We start from the raw sequence: 13,091 nt of genomic DNA on the forward strand, positions 1-13,091 counted from the left end.
ATCTGTCGACCACGGTCGGTGTTCACCGCTGGCTTCTGTCATCTGGATCCTGCAACCCCTTCATTGCTGACGTCTGTAAAGGTAGAAGAACATCTTGTATTATAAGCGCATGTGTGTGCCTGTGTGTTGTTCTGAATCTCCAGAATCATTAATCCAGTCCCCTTTCCCTTCCTTCCTCTCCCCTTAGCAAATAAAGTGTTGTTGTTTATTTTATAGTTGTGTGTGTGTGGAGTTCATTAAAGTCAGCTCTGATAGCTGGGCTTAAAAGGGGGACTCAGCAGGAGATAAACTGTAAGGCTCCCCGAGATCTTCTGATCAGATCGGCCTAGAGAGAGAAAAATCCTAACACTTGTTGAACCTCATCAGATCTCTTTTGGCCCAGTCCTTCTTGAGAGTGGGAAGGGGCTTGGACACCAGCTTAAAGCCACATCTCCCCCAGGGCAGCACCGCACAGTGTGCAGAGCAGGGGGCACATTTCCGTTAGTTTCACTTTGTGCAACTTAACCCTGAGGTTCTCAGCCCTGTGAATGAGACTGTGGAATTGCCCAGCCCGTGGGAAAGACTGTGAGTGTAAAATATTCCCCAGGGTTGTTCCATCCCTGGGGGACCATCTGCCTCTGGATGCCGGGGATGGAATCAGGACCTTTCACTACCAGGCCTCTGCTTACGACCAGGCCCAGGTCAGCCGTGATCCAGTATAAACAGTGACTCACAAGGAGCCGTAGCCCACCGACTGTTGTTAACGGGCAAGGCGGAAAGGCCTCAATTTACAACAATGGCCTAATTTTGGGTACCTCAGTTTCTCTCTTTGAACTACAGGACTGCAGGGAATTTGTTCCAACTGCATCCACAGCTGCATCTGGAGTCCGTGGGCACTGCAGGTGTCCAGCCCCTCAGAGAACCAGCCCCTACGCACTTAAAGGCAGGATCCCGTATTTGTGGAACCCTATTGGATTTCAAGTCCAACACCTTAACCACTCGGCCATCACAGCTGTGAGCACAGTAATGCCTCAACGCCAGAGAAACTGGTAAAGAATCACAATGCCCAGGCATGAAGTCATCTGAACTACAGAATTCCCACCGCAAACCTGGCTTCCAAACCACAGGGGGGATTGGGGGTTTGTTCTCTTTGCTTAGCCATGTGCAGTCGGACAGAGAGTGTGTTTAAAAGTCTCCCCTCCCACAGAGCGGGAAGGGGAAATGATTCTCAACTTGAAGCCTGACGTAGGGTGACCAGATGTCCTGATTTTATCGGGACTGTCCCAATATTTGCTCTCCCCCCGACACACATTCTAACCACTGGCCCCCACTCCCCTCCCAGGGCTGGAGATAGAACCCAGGAATTCTGACCACCAAACCTGCCCCCCACCCCTGCTCTGACCACCAGACCCCACACTCCCCTTTTAGATTTTAGGCTCGCAGTCTCTTCTATCCATGCACCCCACTTGTCCATCCATTTGCTGCAGCTTTTTAGGGTGTCACCCTTGCTCTGCACTCCCCCAGTGCAGCCCAAGGCTTTTCCTCCCCCCAACCACACATCCTCTCCCCACACTGAGTGGATTAAGCACATCTTCAGTGGGGGTTTGGCAAGGCAGGGACAGGGGCGGCTCTAGGCATTTTGCTGCCCCCAAGCACAGCAGGCAGGCTGCCTTCGGCGGCTTGCCAAGTCGCAGGACCAGCGGACCCTCTGCAGGCAAGCCGCAGAAGGCAACTCTGCCTGCTGCCCTTGCAGCGACCAGCAGAGCGCCCCCAGTGGCTTTGTGCCCCAAGCACGTGCTTGGCGTGCTGGGGCCTGGAGCCGCCCCTGGGCAGGGAGCAGGCTGGCTGGGTGTCTTTGTGGCTGCCTGCTGGCCACACATAGGCATGGTTCTCCCCTCCTCTGGCCCTGCCCTCATTTGCTCTGTAGCTTTTAAGCCTTCCCTTGGAGCTGTCAGCACCAGCCGCCTCTGCTCCAGGTGCCCAGAGGAGAAGTGTGTTGGGCTCCAGCCTGGGACTCTGCTTCCCTCCTGCCTAGCCCTGACTATGAAGCCTGGCCCTGGCCCTCCTTCCTTTAAATGCCATGTGGGCAAGAGGTAACATGTCGCTGCAAGTGAAATGGCCAAACTTGTGGGCCTCATGTGAAGCAGCAAGAATCCCAACCACCTGGTCAAACCACAGGCATCAGGGTAACACGTTCTAGAGCCCCAACCCATTGTGGCCATCACAACAAGGTGCAAGACCTGGCTCCAGTGGGTGAGTCACCCAGCTGGAGGTGGGGGGGGGGAGACTGGCTCTTGCATAGCTGGAGACAGGGAAGTTGAGCACTGGGAGCTCCAGGGCTTCACCACAAGCTCCCAATGAGATTTGAACTCAGATTGCAGGATTCAGAGGCCTGAGTGCTGCCCATTACACCATGGGACCAGCTTGTGCTGCCTTCTCTGCACATTGGTGACCCTCATGGGGCCGGCTCATGTAAGGGACTGTTGGCCCCTTACTAAAGCTTAGTGGGGGTTTTGGTTGGCTAGTTCCCAGCACCAATAGAAGGGGGAAGGGCCAATGGGAAATCAGGCCCCTGAGACTGACAGTCCCCAGTGGCAATGGGGAGAGGCCAAAGCTCCATGTTAGCCACACTGACAGGCCAGGCAGTGTAATGAGGGAGTCACCAGGCCAGGGGGTCCCATCCTCCGTGGGAGCTGGAACTGCCTGGGCCAGAGTGGGGCAGAGCTAAGGAGAGAGCAGGAGCCCGAGAAGAGCCGGGGAGCAGAGCTGCACCAGCCGGGGAGAACCAGAGCAGATCTGTGCTGGGAGCCGATCCGCAGCAGCACGAACCGTAGAAGCTGCCCAGGGAGCAGATCTGTGCTGGGAGAAGAGCTGCAGCAAGCGGAGCCAGAGGAGCAGCCCAGGGAGCTGGAGGCAGAGCCGCAGCAGCACTGGGGCTGGAGGTGGGTGCAGTGAGCAGCGTGGGAGAGCGAGGGGGACCCTGGGCAGAAGGCCCAGTGCAAGGAGATGCCACCCGTCAAGAGATCTTGCAGGCCAGACTTTTGGGGGTGGGGGTGTTGGTGCCATTAGGCATATCCCTAGATAATTCAGGAGGGTAGAAAACCACAGTATTAATGAAGCTTTTCTGTACCAGGCCTGAAATGGACCAAAGTTATTTTATGCTTGTCTAGAGTCCCTCCATATTAAACTCTAATTGAATTCCCAAGTTAGAAGTGAGAATGGAATGTGTAACTGCTTCTTATCAGTACAACACGGACAGCAGGAGATAGTAAAAAGAGGCCCCTTTTTACTATCTTGTGTTTAGTTTAGAAAGAGGGGAGACAAGGTAATAAATCCAGGAGTAAACCAAGGTAACAGCCTTGAAAAGTTACGAGATAAATTGTTTGCTGTCAAGAATGATTTAACCTGTTTGACGTAATTGTTAACTATACACTGTATGTACTATATAGAAGGGGGGAGGAGACTAGTGGGGGGTAATGAGGATGCCTTGTTGAAATCATGTATAAGAAGAGACACACAGCTTGTATCTGTGTGCAGGATTTGAGGTTGTAATATCTCCCTGGCACCTTACTTGAGCTCAAATAAACTTTTTCTGCATTCTCCACCCTGGTGTGATAATTAGTGCGACGCACACCGGGCAACGAACCACTGTTTGCTGCCTCAGGCCTTTTGGGCCGGCAACAGGGGGATCATATCCCCTACATGGGGGCTGACACTGGGAACAAGGGGCCTGTCATCTAGAGCATGTGGACTCTGCCAGAGCAAGTGTCCAGCCCGTGGTGAACCTGCAGCACAGCCAGGGCCTGGGGAGGAGGCCTGGGACATGTGAGGGAGAGACTGTGACCTGCCCTGACCCTCCAGAGACGCTGGTTGTGATCTCCCTGCGCCACAGAACAGGGTGACGTGTTTTCCTTTCCCATCTTTCCTTATGTTTTACACTGATTGCTGGGTAATAAATGGTGTTTGCTTGAAGCACATGCAGTGAGGAGTGGGTCAGGGAAGTGCCCAGAGTGGGGACACTGTAGCTCTGTTCAAGTGATCATGGCAAGATTGGGGGTCATCAAATCCCCCAGGATTCCTGGGCCCAGCCTTGTCAGGGTTACGAGGTCTCTGCCACACAGGAGAGTAGAAAGAGCGTCCTTGGGGTCAGGCAGCCTCTGGGTAAGGGGGTGGGGACTCAGATCCTTTCTCTGGTCAATTGCACCAAGGTCATGTATAAACCAGGGAAGTTCCCCACAATAGCCAGACCTGAACCCCCTGTACACTTGTGCTCTGTCCTCATTGCTTCTCTGTCTCCCTTCCCCCCATCTCCACTGCTCCCCCTCTGAGCTTTCTCAGCACCTGGACCCACAGCACTTCCTGCCAGCCAGAGACTGCATGTTCTAGGCCTGCTCCTGTGGATGTGGCCTCTCTCCTGATTCCTGAGGAAAGGAACCTTTCCAGGAAACGGCCACAGCTTCTGGGAATCCCTGTGTGGCTGTGAACAGCACCAGGAATCATTTGGCTCCTGGCACACAAGGCAACTTAAAAGCCTGAGTGCCTAGACAAGGGCTTGAACCCTGGACCCTCAAATTAAGAGCCTGATGCTCTACCAACTGAGCTACCTGCGCTTGGTGAGACCATTTTCACCATTCACCACAAGAGCGAGCAGGCAGGCAAACGAGAGGCAAAAAAAATCCCAGGAACCCCTCCTCTTTTTCTGCACAGCCACTGCCTGTCAGCAGGATTCCTCCTCCTCCTCCCTCCTGTGCCTCAGTGCGACTAAATCTCCACACCTAGACAGCCGGTCCGTCCGCTGCACCCCAATCCCCCATGCCTGAGCCTCCCTGTCAAAACCCTTCACCTAGACCCATAGAATTAAGTCTCACGTGTCACTGGGAACTCGACTTCTTGTGCCCAGAGAGTCTCGGCCCCCTCAGCAGATGACCTGAGAAACACAATGTCGCCTTTTCCAAAGAAGTGCTTGGAGGGGTTTTTCTCATGTTACCATGTGGCCTAATGGATAAGGCATCTGAGTGTGGATCAGAAGATTGAGGGTTTAAGTCCTTTGGTGGTTGTGTTTCTGCAATTTTACCGTTGTGCTGAACGTCCTGCTCCTTGCAGGACTGGAACCTCTTCTTGGCCGCTCCGGCCAATGCTCTGCCGTCAGCTAGAGCCCCGGGAAGGAGTTGGGGGTTGGGCGTCACAAAGGCTGGGACATGAGCCCCAGGTGCTTCCAGTCTAGGCTTTGCCCTTCCTGACTTGCCAAAGAAAGTGGGCGTTTGGCATGGCAGGGAGCAGCCTGGCTGGGTGTTTTTGTGCCTGTCTGAAGGCCACACGTAGGCATGGTCCTGCCCTCCTCTAGCCCTGACCTCAGTTGCTCTGTGGCTTTTAAGCCTTCCCTTCCCAGCCGCCTCTGCTCTAGGTGCCCAGAGGAGGAGAGGTGTTGCTGGGTCACTTTTACAGATGCCCCTTCCCTGGTACTGCCCTTGCTCAGCTGCACAGAGGAGCTTCCATCCCCAATCCCTGCCTGTCACTGCCCAGCAGCCCTCTGGCACCATCCTTGAGGGCTGCCCTTCCTCACTCTCTTCCTGCCACATTGGGAAAGACAGCTCCCATCTCTCCTTGTTAAAGGGCAGGTGGGCCAACTAGGGGCAGAAGCCCATTCTATGTTTTCCTACTGCAGAGCCCAAGCTTAGGGACTCACCTTGGGTGCAGGCACTGCTGTGCTCCCAGGAAACAAGCCACCCCTGCACAAAGAGAGATGAAAGGGGCTGCCAAAGCCCGGGATTGAGCCAAGGACTTCTAGATCTTCAGTCTAACACTCTCCCAACTGAGATACTTTGGCAGATACATGGCAGTATTTTGGCCTGTTGCTTCTCTGTCTGGGATGTTTTTGTCAGCAGTTGCACACAAAAAGGACAGGAAAATGAACGGCTCCTCCACACCCCACCGGAGGAACCCGATGCCCTTAGCTGTGGGGAGTAAGAAGTGGCTGTTGGCTGACAGGGCCTGACCCCAAGGAGCTGGAACAGCAGCTGCCGCCTCCCCCTCGGCTCCAGGCTGTGGGAAATGCTCATTGCCTGGCTGCATGGGCGGATGCTGCTCCGTGCTCTGGAGAGCGTCTGTATTGCTCTGTCAACCCCCCGTCTTCACTGAGCCAGTCTGGTAAGGTCCCAAGTGCCCCCTCCGGCCTGGCAGCTGAGAGTCTGTGCAGACATCAGCCCCCCTGCCAGCCCCACAGGCAGCAGCAGCGCCAGCCCCCCAGCACCACAGGGGCACTCAATGCACTTCCTGTGGGGAAATGGCTCCTTGGCGTCCAGCTGCTAGAGTGAGAGCCAGGAGAGAGCAGTGTCTGGCTCACCGTGGGGGAGAGAAGAGACCTGGTGAGTGCGGATCTCCCTCAGCCTCCCCCGCAAGGCTGGTCAGTTGTATTGTCACTGTGATAGTCGGTGCTTCCCATCAGGGCCACCCGCAACAACTCCTCCCCTTCCTTCCAAGGCCCTGCCCCCACTCCACCCCTTCCCCCAAGCTCCCACCCTCGTCCCCTCCTGCCCCATTCCTCTCCCTCCCCCACCTCTCCCTGTCTCTTACTCCTCCCTCTCCCCGCCCAGCGCCTCCTGCACCCCACTGAACAGCTGATCACTGGCAGGTGGGAGGGGCTGAAGGGGAAGAGGAGGAGCTTGTCGGCAAGGCCTGTAGTGGGGGGGAGGGGGGAGCTGGCTGCCAGTGGGCCCTGAGCACCTATTTTTCCTCTGTTGGTTCTGCAGCCCCGTAGCGCCTATGGATTTGCTGACTCAGCTCCTTTCGCACCCTAGAGAGAGGAGCAGAACCAGGGCTGTGGCTCATCTATGGGGCACCAGGTGAGTGGCAGAGGCTTCAGGCGCTAAGAGTTTGCCTGACCCCTCAGGGACACAGTGTGAGGTGGTGTCCCAGGGATCTCTAGGAAAGGAGCAGAACAGGATTTACTTGGGTTGGGGAGAGAATTGAGAGTGTCTCAGGGGGTTGTACAGAGGTATTGCCCTGGGTGAGCGACTGGCTAAAACACAGGCCTCGCTGTGAGCAGGATTCAAACCTGTGCAGGGGAACCCTATTAGATTTTAACTCCAACATCTTAACCACTCGGCCATCACAGCTGTGAGCACAAAACTGCCCCCATGCCAGAGAAACTGGTAAAGAATCACAATGTCCAGGCTTGAAGTCATCTGAACTACAGAATTCCCACCACAAACCTGGCTCCCAAAGCACAGGGGGGATTTGGGGTTTGTTCTGTTTGCTTAGCCATGTGCAGTAGCTCATGCTCCAATACGTCTGTTAGTCTATAAGGTGCCACAGGACTCTTTGCTGCTTTTACAGATCCAGACTAACACGGCTACCCCTCTGATACTCTTAGTGACACTCTCCGATGGATCCCCATCCTCCACTCACCGTGAGGTAGGTAGGAGCGGATCATTATTATCCCTACTTGAAAGAGGGAGAAGTTAAGGCTGAGAAAGGAGAATTGACTTGTCTTAGGTCACACAGCCAACCAGTGGCAGAGTTGGGAATAGGACCTAAGATCCCTGATTTTCAAACTAACCATCAGAACTTGAATTTCACACATTGAATGACCTGAATAAAGTGCTCTCAGATGAGCTCCAGACCAACAACAGTGCACAGTAATTATTCAGCAAGTATTTGAGGAGAACTGCAATGTTAGAGAGAATCATGAACTGCTCAAGTATCAGAGGGGTAGCCGTGTTAGTCTGGATCTGTAAAAGCAACAAAGAATCCTGTGGCACCTTATAGACTAACAGACGTTTTGCAGCATGAGCTTTCGTGGGTGAATACCCACTTCTTCGGATGCAAGTGGTGGAAATTTCCAGGGGCAGGTTTATATATGCAAGCAAGAAGCAAGCTAGAGATAACGAGGTTAGTTCAGTCATGGAGGATGAGGCCCTGTTCTAGCAGTTGAGGTGTGAAAACCAAGGGAGGAGAAACTGGTTCTGTAATTGGCAAGCCATTCACAGTCTTTGTTTAATCCTGAGCTGATGGTGTCAAATTTGCAGATGAACTGGAGCTCAGCAGAACAAATCAACATACCCTTAGAGCCCCGACCAGGGCTATTCTATCTACTGCCCAAAATCCACAAACCTGGAAATCCTGGACGCCCCATCATCTCGGGCATTGGAACTCTCACTGAAGGACTGTCTGGATATGTGGACTCTCTACTCAGACCCTATGCCACCAGCACTCCCAGCTATCTCCGTGACACCACTGATTTCCTGAGGAAACTACAATGCATTGGTGACCTTCCAGAAAACACCATCCTGGCCACCATGGATGTAGAGGCTCTCTACACCAACATCCCACACGCTGATGGAATACAAGCTGTCAGGAACAGTATCCCTGATGATGCCACAGCACAACTGGTTGCTGAGCTCTGTGCCTTTATCCTCAGACACAACTATTTCAAATTTGATGACAATATATATCTCCAGATCAGTGGCACCGCTATGGGCACCCGCATGGCCCCACAATATGCCAATATTTTTATGGCTGACCTGGAACAACGCTTCCTCAGCTCCCGTCCACTCACACCCCTTCTCTACCTACGCTACATTGATGACATCTTCATCATCTGGACCCATGGGAAAGAGACTCTGGAAAAATTCCACCATGATTTCAACAGCTTCCACCCCACCATCAACCTCAGCCTGGACCAATCTACACGGGAGGTCCACTTCCTAGACACTACGGTGCAAATAATTGATGGACACATTAACACCACCCTATACCGAAAACCTACCGACCGCTATGCCTACCTTCATGCCTCCAGCTTCCATCCCGGGCACACCACAAGATCCATTGTCTACAGCCAAGCACTGAGGTACAACCGCATCTGCTCTAACCCCACAGACAGAGACCAACACCTACAAAATCTCCACCAAGCATTCTCAAAACTACAGTACCCGCACGAGGAAATAAGGAGACAGATCAACAGAGCCAGGCGTGTACCCAGAAGCCTCCTACTGCAAGACAAACCCAAGAAAGAAACCAACAGGACTCCACTGGCCATCACATACAGTCCCCAGCTAAAACCCCTCCAGCACATCATCAGGGATCTACAACCCATCCTGGAGAATGATCCCACACTTTCACAGGCCTTGGGTGGCAGGCCAGTCCTCGCCCACAGACAACCTGCCAACCTGAAGCATATTCTCACCAGTAACTGCACACCGCACCATAGTAACTCTAGCTCAGGAACCAACCCATGCAACAAACCTCAATGCCAACTCTGCCCACATATCTACACCAGCAACATCATCACAGGACCTAACCAGATCAGCCACACCATCACCGGTTCATTCACCTGCACGTCCACCAATGTAATATATGCCATCATATGCCAGCAATGCCCCTCTGCTATGTACATCGGCCAAACTGGACAGTCTCTAAGGAAAAGGATAAATGGACACAAATCAGATATTAGGAATGGCAATATACAAAAACCTGTAGGAGAACACTTCAACCTCCCTGGCCACACAATAGCAGATCTTAAGGTGGCCATCCTGCAGCAAAAAAACTTCAGGACCAGACTTCAAAGAGAAACTGCTGAGCTCCAGTTAATCTGCAAATTTGACACCATCAGCTCAGGATTAAACAAAGACTGTGAATGGCTTGCCAATTACAGAACCAGTTTCTCCTCCCTTGGTTTTCACACCTCAACTGCTAGAACAGGGCCTCATCCTCCCTGACTGAACTAACCTCGTTATCTCTAGCTTGCTTCTTGCTTGCATATATAAACCTGCCCCTGGAAATTTCCACCACTTGCATCCGAAGAAGTGGGTATTCACCCACGAAAGCTCATGCTGCAAAACGTCTGTTAGTCTATAAGGTGCCACAGGATTCTTTGTTGCATGAACTGCTCAGAGAACATTACTGCAGCGAAGCAGCAAAATTTGTCAAACATATAACAGGTTATGACTTATTTCCTTGGGCTTAAAAGAGAACAACAAAGACCTGAGTCTCCTCCCTGTCAATAACCCGCTGCTCAGCCAATCAGGGTAGAGACTGAGGACGGGAGGCTGAGGGTTCTCACCAGAGAGCCCAAAGGATGGCCCAGGTCACTGATGGGGATCACTGCCCGAGCACTATTTCAGCCCCACATTTTGGGTGGACCTCCCACAGTGGGAGCTGCAGAGCACTCCCCCGCAACACACACACACACACACAGCTCCTGGTGTTGGGAGGAGAACAGGTGAAAGGACAAAAGAAGCAAGAGACAAAGAGAAAGGAGGAAGGGATGGATGGAGGAAAAGGTGAAACAAAAAGGACAAACCCTAATGACCCCAGTGGTTCTAAGGGACAAAATCCCAGGTGCGGAATAAAATTCTGCCTCTTAAGCTAGTGTTTTCCATGCCTAAAATTCAACTGTCACCAGATGGACCAGACTGAACAGGTTTCAAACCTTGAGGAGGCTCTTACCTTCTAAACAGGGATGGTTGTTTTCTAGTAAAATCAGGAAAAGGGAAGGAGAAAACTCAAAAGAGGTTCCTCCTGGCGCTCACGTCCGTGAACCCGAATACTCTCTCAGTCCTCAAAGAGAGACCTGGAGAAGGAGACTTGCTGAAGCAAAGCCACAGGGGTCTCTGAGCTTTCCCTGGCCCCTCGCCCCTGTCCTGCCTGGCTGATGTCAGCATCTCTCTGTGAGGTCACCACCTCCCCACCACCTTTGACCAATAGTCTGAGGTCCTGCAAAAGGCCTTTGTGATGTCACTGCCACACCCCTCCCTTGCTGTGCTAATGTCCTCCCCCTGGCCAGGCACTTTGGAGGTTTAAGCTACTCCCTTTGGATCACCCCATTCAAGGAGCGTTCGTTCTAGGAAGCAAGCCGGCTAGACAGGAAAACATCAGACGCTGCTCCCAATGCTACACTCAGTTTTTCAGAAATTAGTCAACTTTATGGCCAGAAGAGATCATTAGAGCATCTAATCTGACCCCCTGCATATCACAGGCCTCCTGTATGACACGATAGCTACTTTTGGGGCAAACACATTCCAGAAAGGCATCTAGTCTTCATTAAATGACATCAGGAGATGATGAATCCACCACTTTCCTTGGTAGTTTCTTCCTGTGGTGAATCATCCTCGCTGTTGAATATTTGCGTCTTATTTGTAATATGAATTTGTCTTTTTTCACCTTCCAGCCACTGGGTCTTGTTATGCCTTTCTCTGCTAGATTCAAGAGCCCTTTCATACCCAATCTTTTCTCTCCATTAAGGCCCTTCAACACTTCAATGAAGTCACCTTTCAATCTTCTTTTGATAAGCTAAACAGGTTGAGCTTGTTCAATAGCTCACTAGAAGGCATTTTTCTCCAGCCCTCAGAACATTTATTGGCTCTTTGGTTATCAGACTCCTGAATTGCAGCTGGATGTGGTTCTTGTTCTTCTGCACAGCACAGCTCCTGGAGAAGAGGGATCTGCAAATGTACATTCATATGATACCTTTGTTTAATTGATGAAAACATAAATTGACACTTAGAGGATTGGAACTGATTTCAGCTGATGGACAGCTTTGCTAGGTTTTTATGCATTTGGACAGTGAAATGTTGAGTGTTTACATACATATCAAGGACCCCCGTATAGCGGAGCTCCTGAACATAATGGAGAATGGAAATGAAAATGTTTTCCTTTTTTTAAAAAAAAGAAAGAAGGTTATAAGAGAACACTGGAGCTTGAATCAAGGACCACTTGATCTGCTATTAAGCAGTCTACCACTGAGCTATACCACCATGACCAAAGGAGTATGGACTCATGATCTCCAGGACTTTGAAGGACAAACCCTGCTTCATCAAGGTCCTTTGCCATTCCCAGATCACAGGTGGTTTTAAAAATGGGGTTTGATTAAACTTCTTAAATGTGGTAAACACCACATCTTGCGCACCCACCGATATAGCTTCTCCCACTGACATAGCTGCCACCTCTTTGGGAAGTGGATTAACTACACCCACAGGAAAACTCTCTCCCTTTAGCATAGAGCAGTGGTTCTCAAACTGTGAGTCAGGACCCCAAAGTGGGTCATAACCCTGTTTTAATGGGGTCGCCAGGGCTGGCATTAGACTTGTTGGGGCCTGGGGCTGAAGCCAAAAGTCTGAGCCCCACCACCCAGGGCTGAATCCCTAAAGCTCTGGTTTTGCCCTCCCCCAACTAGATAAGAGGGCACAGTGTAAAATGTTTGGGGACCACTGTTTTAGGGTGACGTTCTCAATCACTTCTATGAAGTCCAATGAAAGCTATTCCTCACCCACCTACCCCTCCATCAGGACCGACTAGGTATGTTCTGCTGCCCTTCACTCATGCAGGAAGGATAATAACATTTCATTCCACTCAATCCTAAAGTGATTTGTAACCCACCACCAGCCAAAACTGGTCATTTTGGGAAAGTGGCCCCATCATGCTGCATAGCTAGGCAGAGTAGGTGTGTCTGTGCAAACACGGTCTGTTCCTGAAGTCTTTCCCCCAGCTCCTCACTAGATGTGAGGGGGGAGCTCATTCAGCCCCTGCTTCCGCTTGGTATTTAAAAATGCCTTATTGGCCCTGTCTCTGCTGACCTTAGATTTCTCCTCCTGTCCTTTTTTTAACAGTTATGATGAGGTGGCCGAGTGGTTAAGGTGATGGACTGCTACTCTATTGTGCTCTGCACGCATGGGTTTGAATCCCATCCTCATTGGATGCGTTTAGTCTTCACCCATCATTTATAAAAAACCTTCTCCCCCTTTGGTACAATGACAGATCAAACAATGGTGCTTCTTGCAAACAAAAACCTTCTCAGAAACTCAGAACTCCCTTGCTTTAAATAAAATGTCTAAGTCCCAGATTTCTAAAAAAAAATAATTCTCTAGTGCTGTATTTCTTAGTTTTTATCTCAAAAGGGAACATCCTCATCTTGTCCCCCAAACACCCTGGGACCTACCCAAATTATGAAAATATCCTGAACCCAAGCAAGGCCAGAGCAGTGAACCAGAGCTAGTGTCTAGACCAAGCTGTTCTGAAGGAGGCAACTCAAACATTTTCTCCCTGCTTCCCCTGGCAAGGTCTGACTGAGAAAACAAAATTCCCCAGACTGAAAATTTTCTGCTGAAACACCCATA

At 51.4% G+C, this 13,091-nt stretch overlaps 3 non-coding genes across 3 annotated transcripts; 1 reads left to right on the plus strand and 2 right to left on the minus strand.

The window, feature by feature from the left end:
* Positions 1-4,516: 4,516 nt before the first annotated feature.
* Positions 4,517-4,589, minus strand: TRNAK-CUU. The gene has a single exon. It is a non-coding gene; the product is annotated as a tRNA-Lys (tRNA).
* A 2,423-nt stretch (positions 4,590-7,012) lies between these two features.
* On the minus strand, positions 7,013-7,094 carry TRNAL-UAA. The gene has a single exon. It is a non-coding gene; the product is annotated as a tRNA-Leu (tRNA).
* A 5,494-nt stretch (positions 7,095-12,588) lies between these two features.
* TRNAS-GCU lies at positions 12,589-12,670 on the plus strand. Its single transcript has one exon. It is a non-coding gene; the product is annotated as a tRNA-Ser (tRNA).
* The last annotated feature ends 421 nt before the right edge of the window (positions 12,671-13,091 follow it).

The sequence above is a fragment of the Mauremys mutica genome, unplaced genomic scaffold, assembly GCF_020497125.1.
Source record: "Mauremys mutica isolate MM-2020 ecotype Southern unplaced genomic scaffold, ASM2049712v1 Super-Scaffold_100316, whole genome shotgun sequence".
Classification (NCBI taxonomy): Eukaryota; Metazoa; Chordata; order Testudines; family Geoemydidae; genus Mauremys; species Mauremys mutica.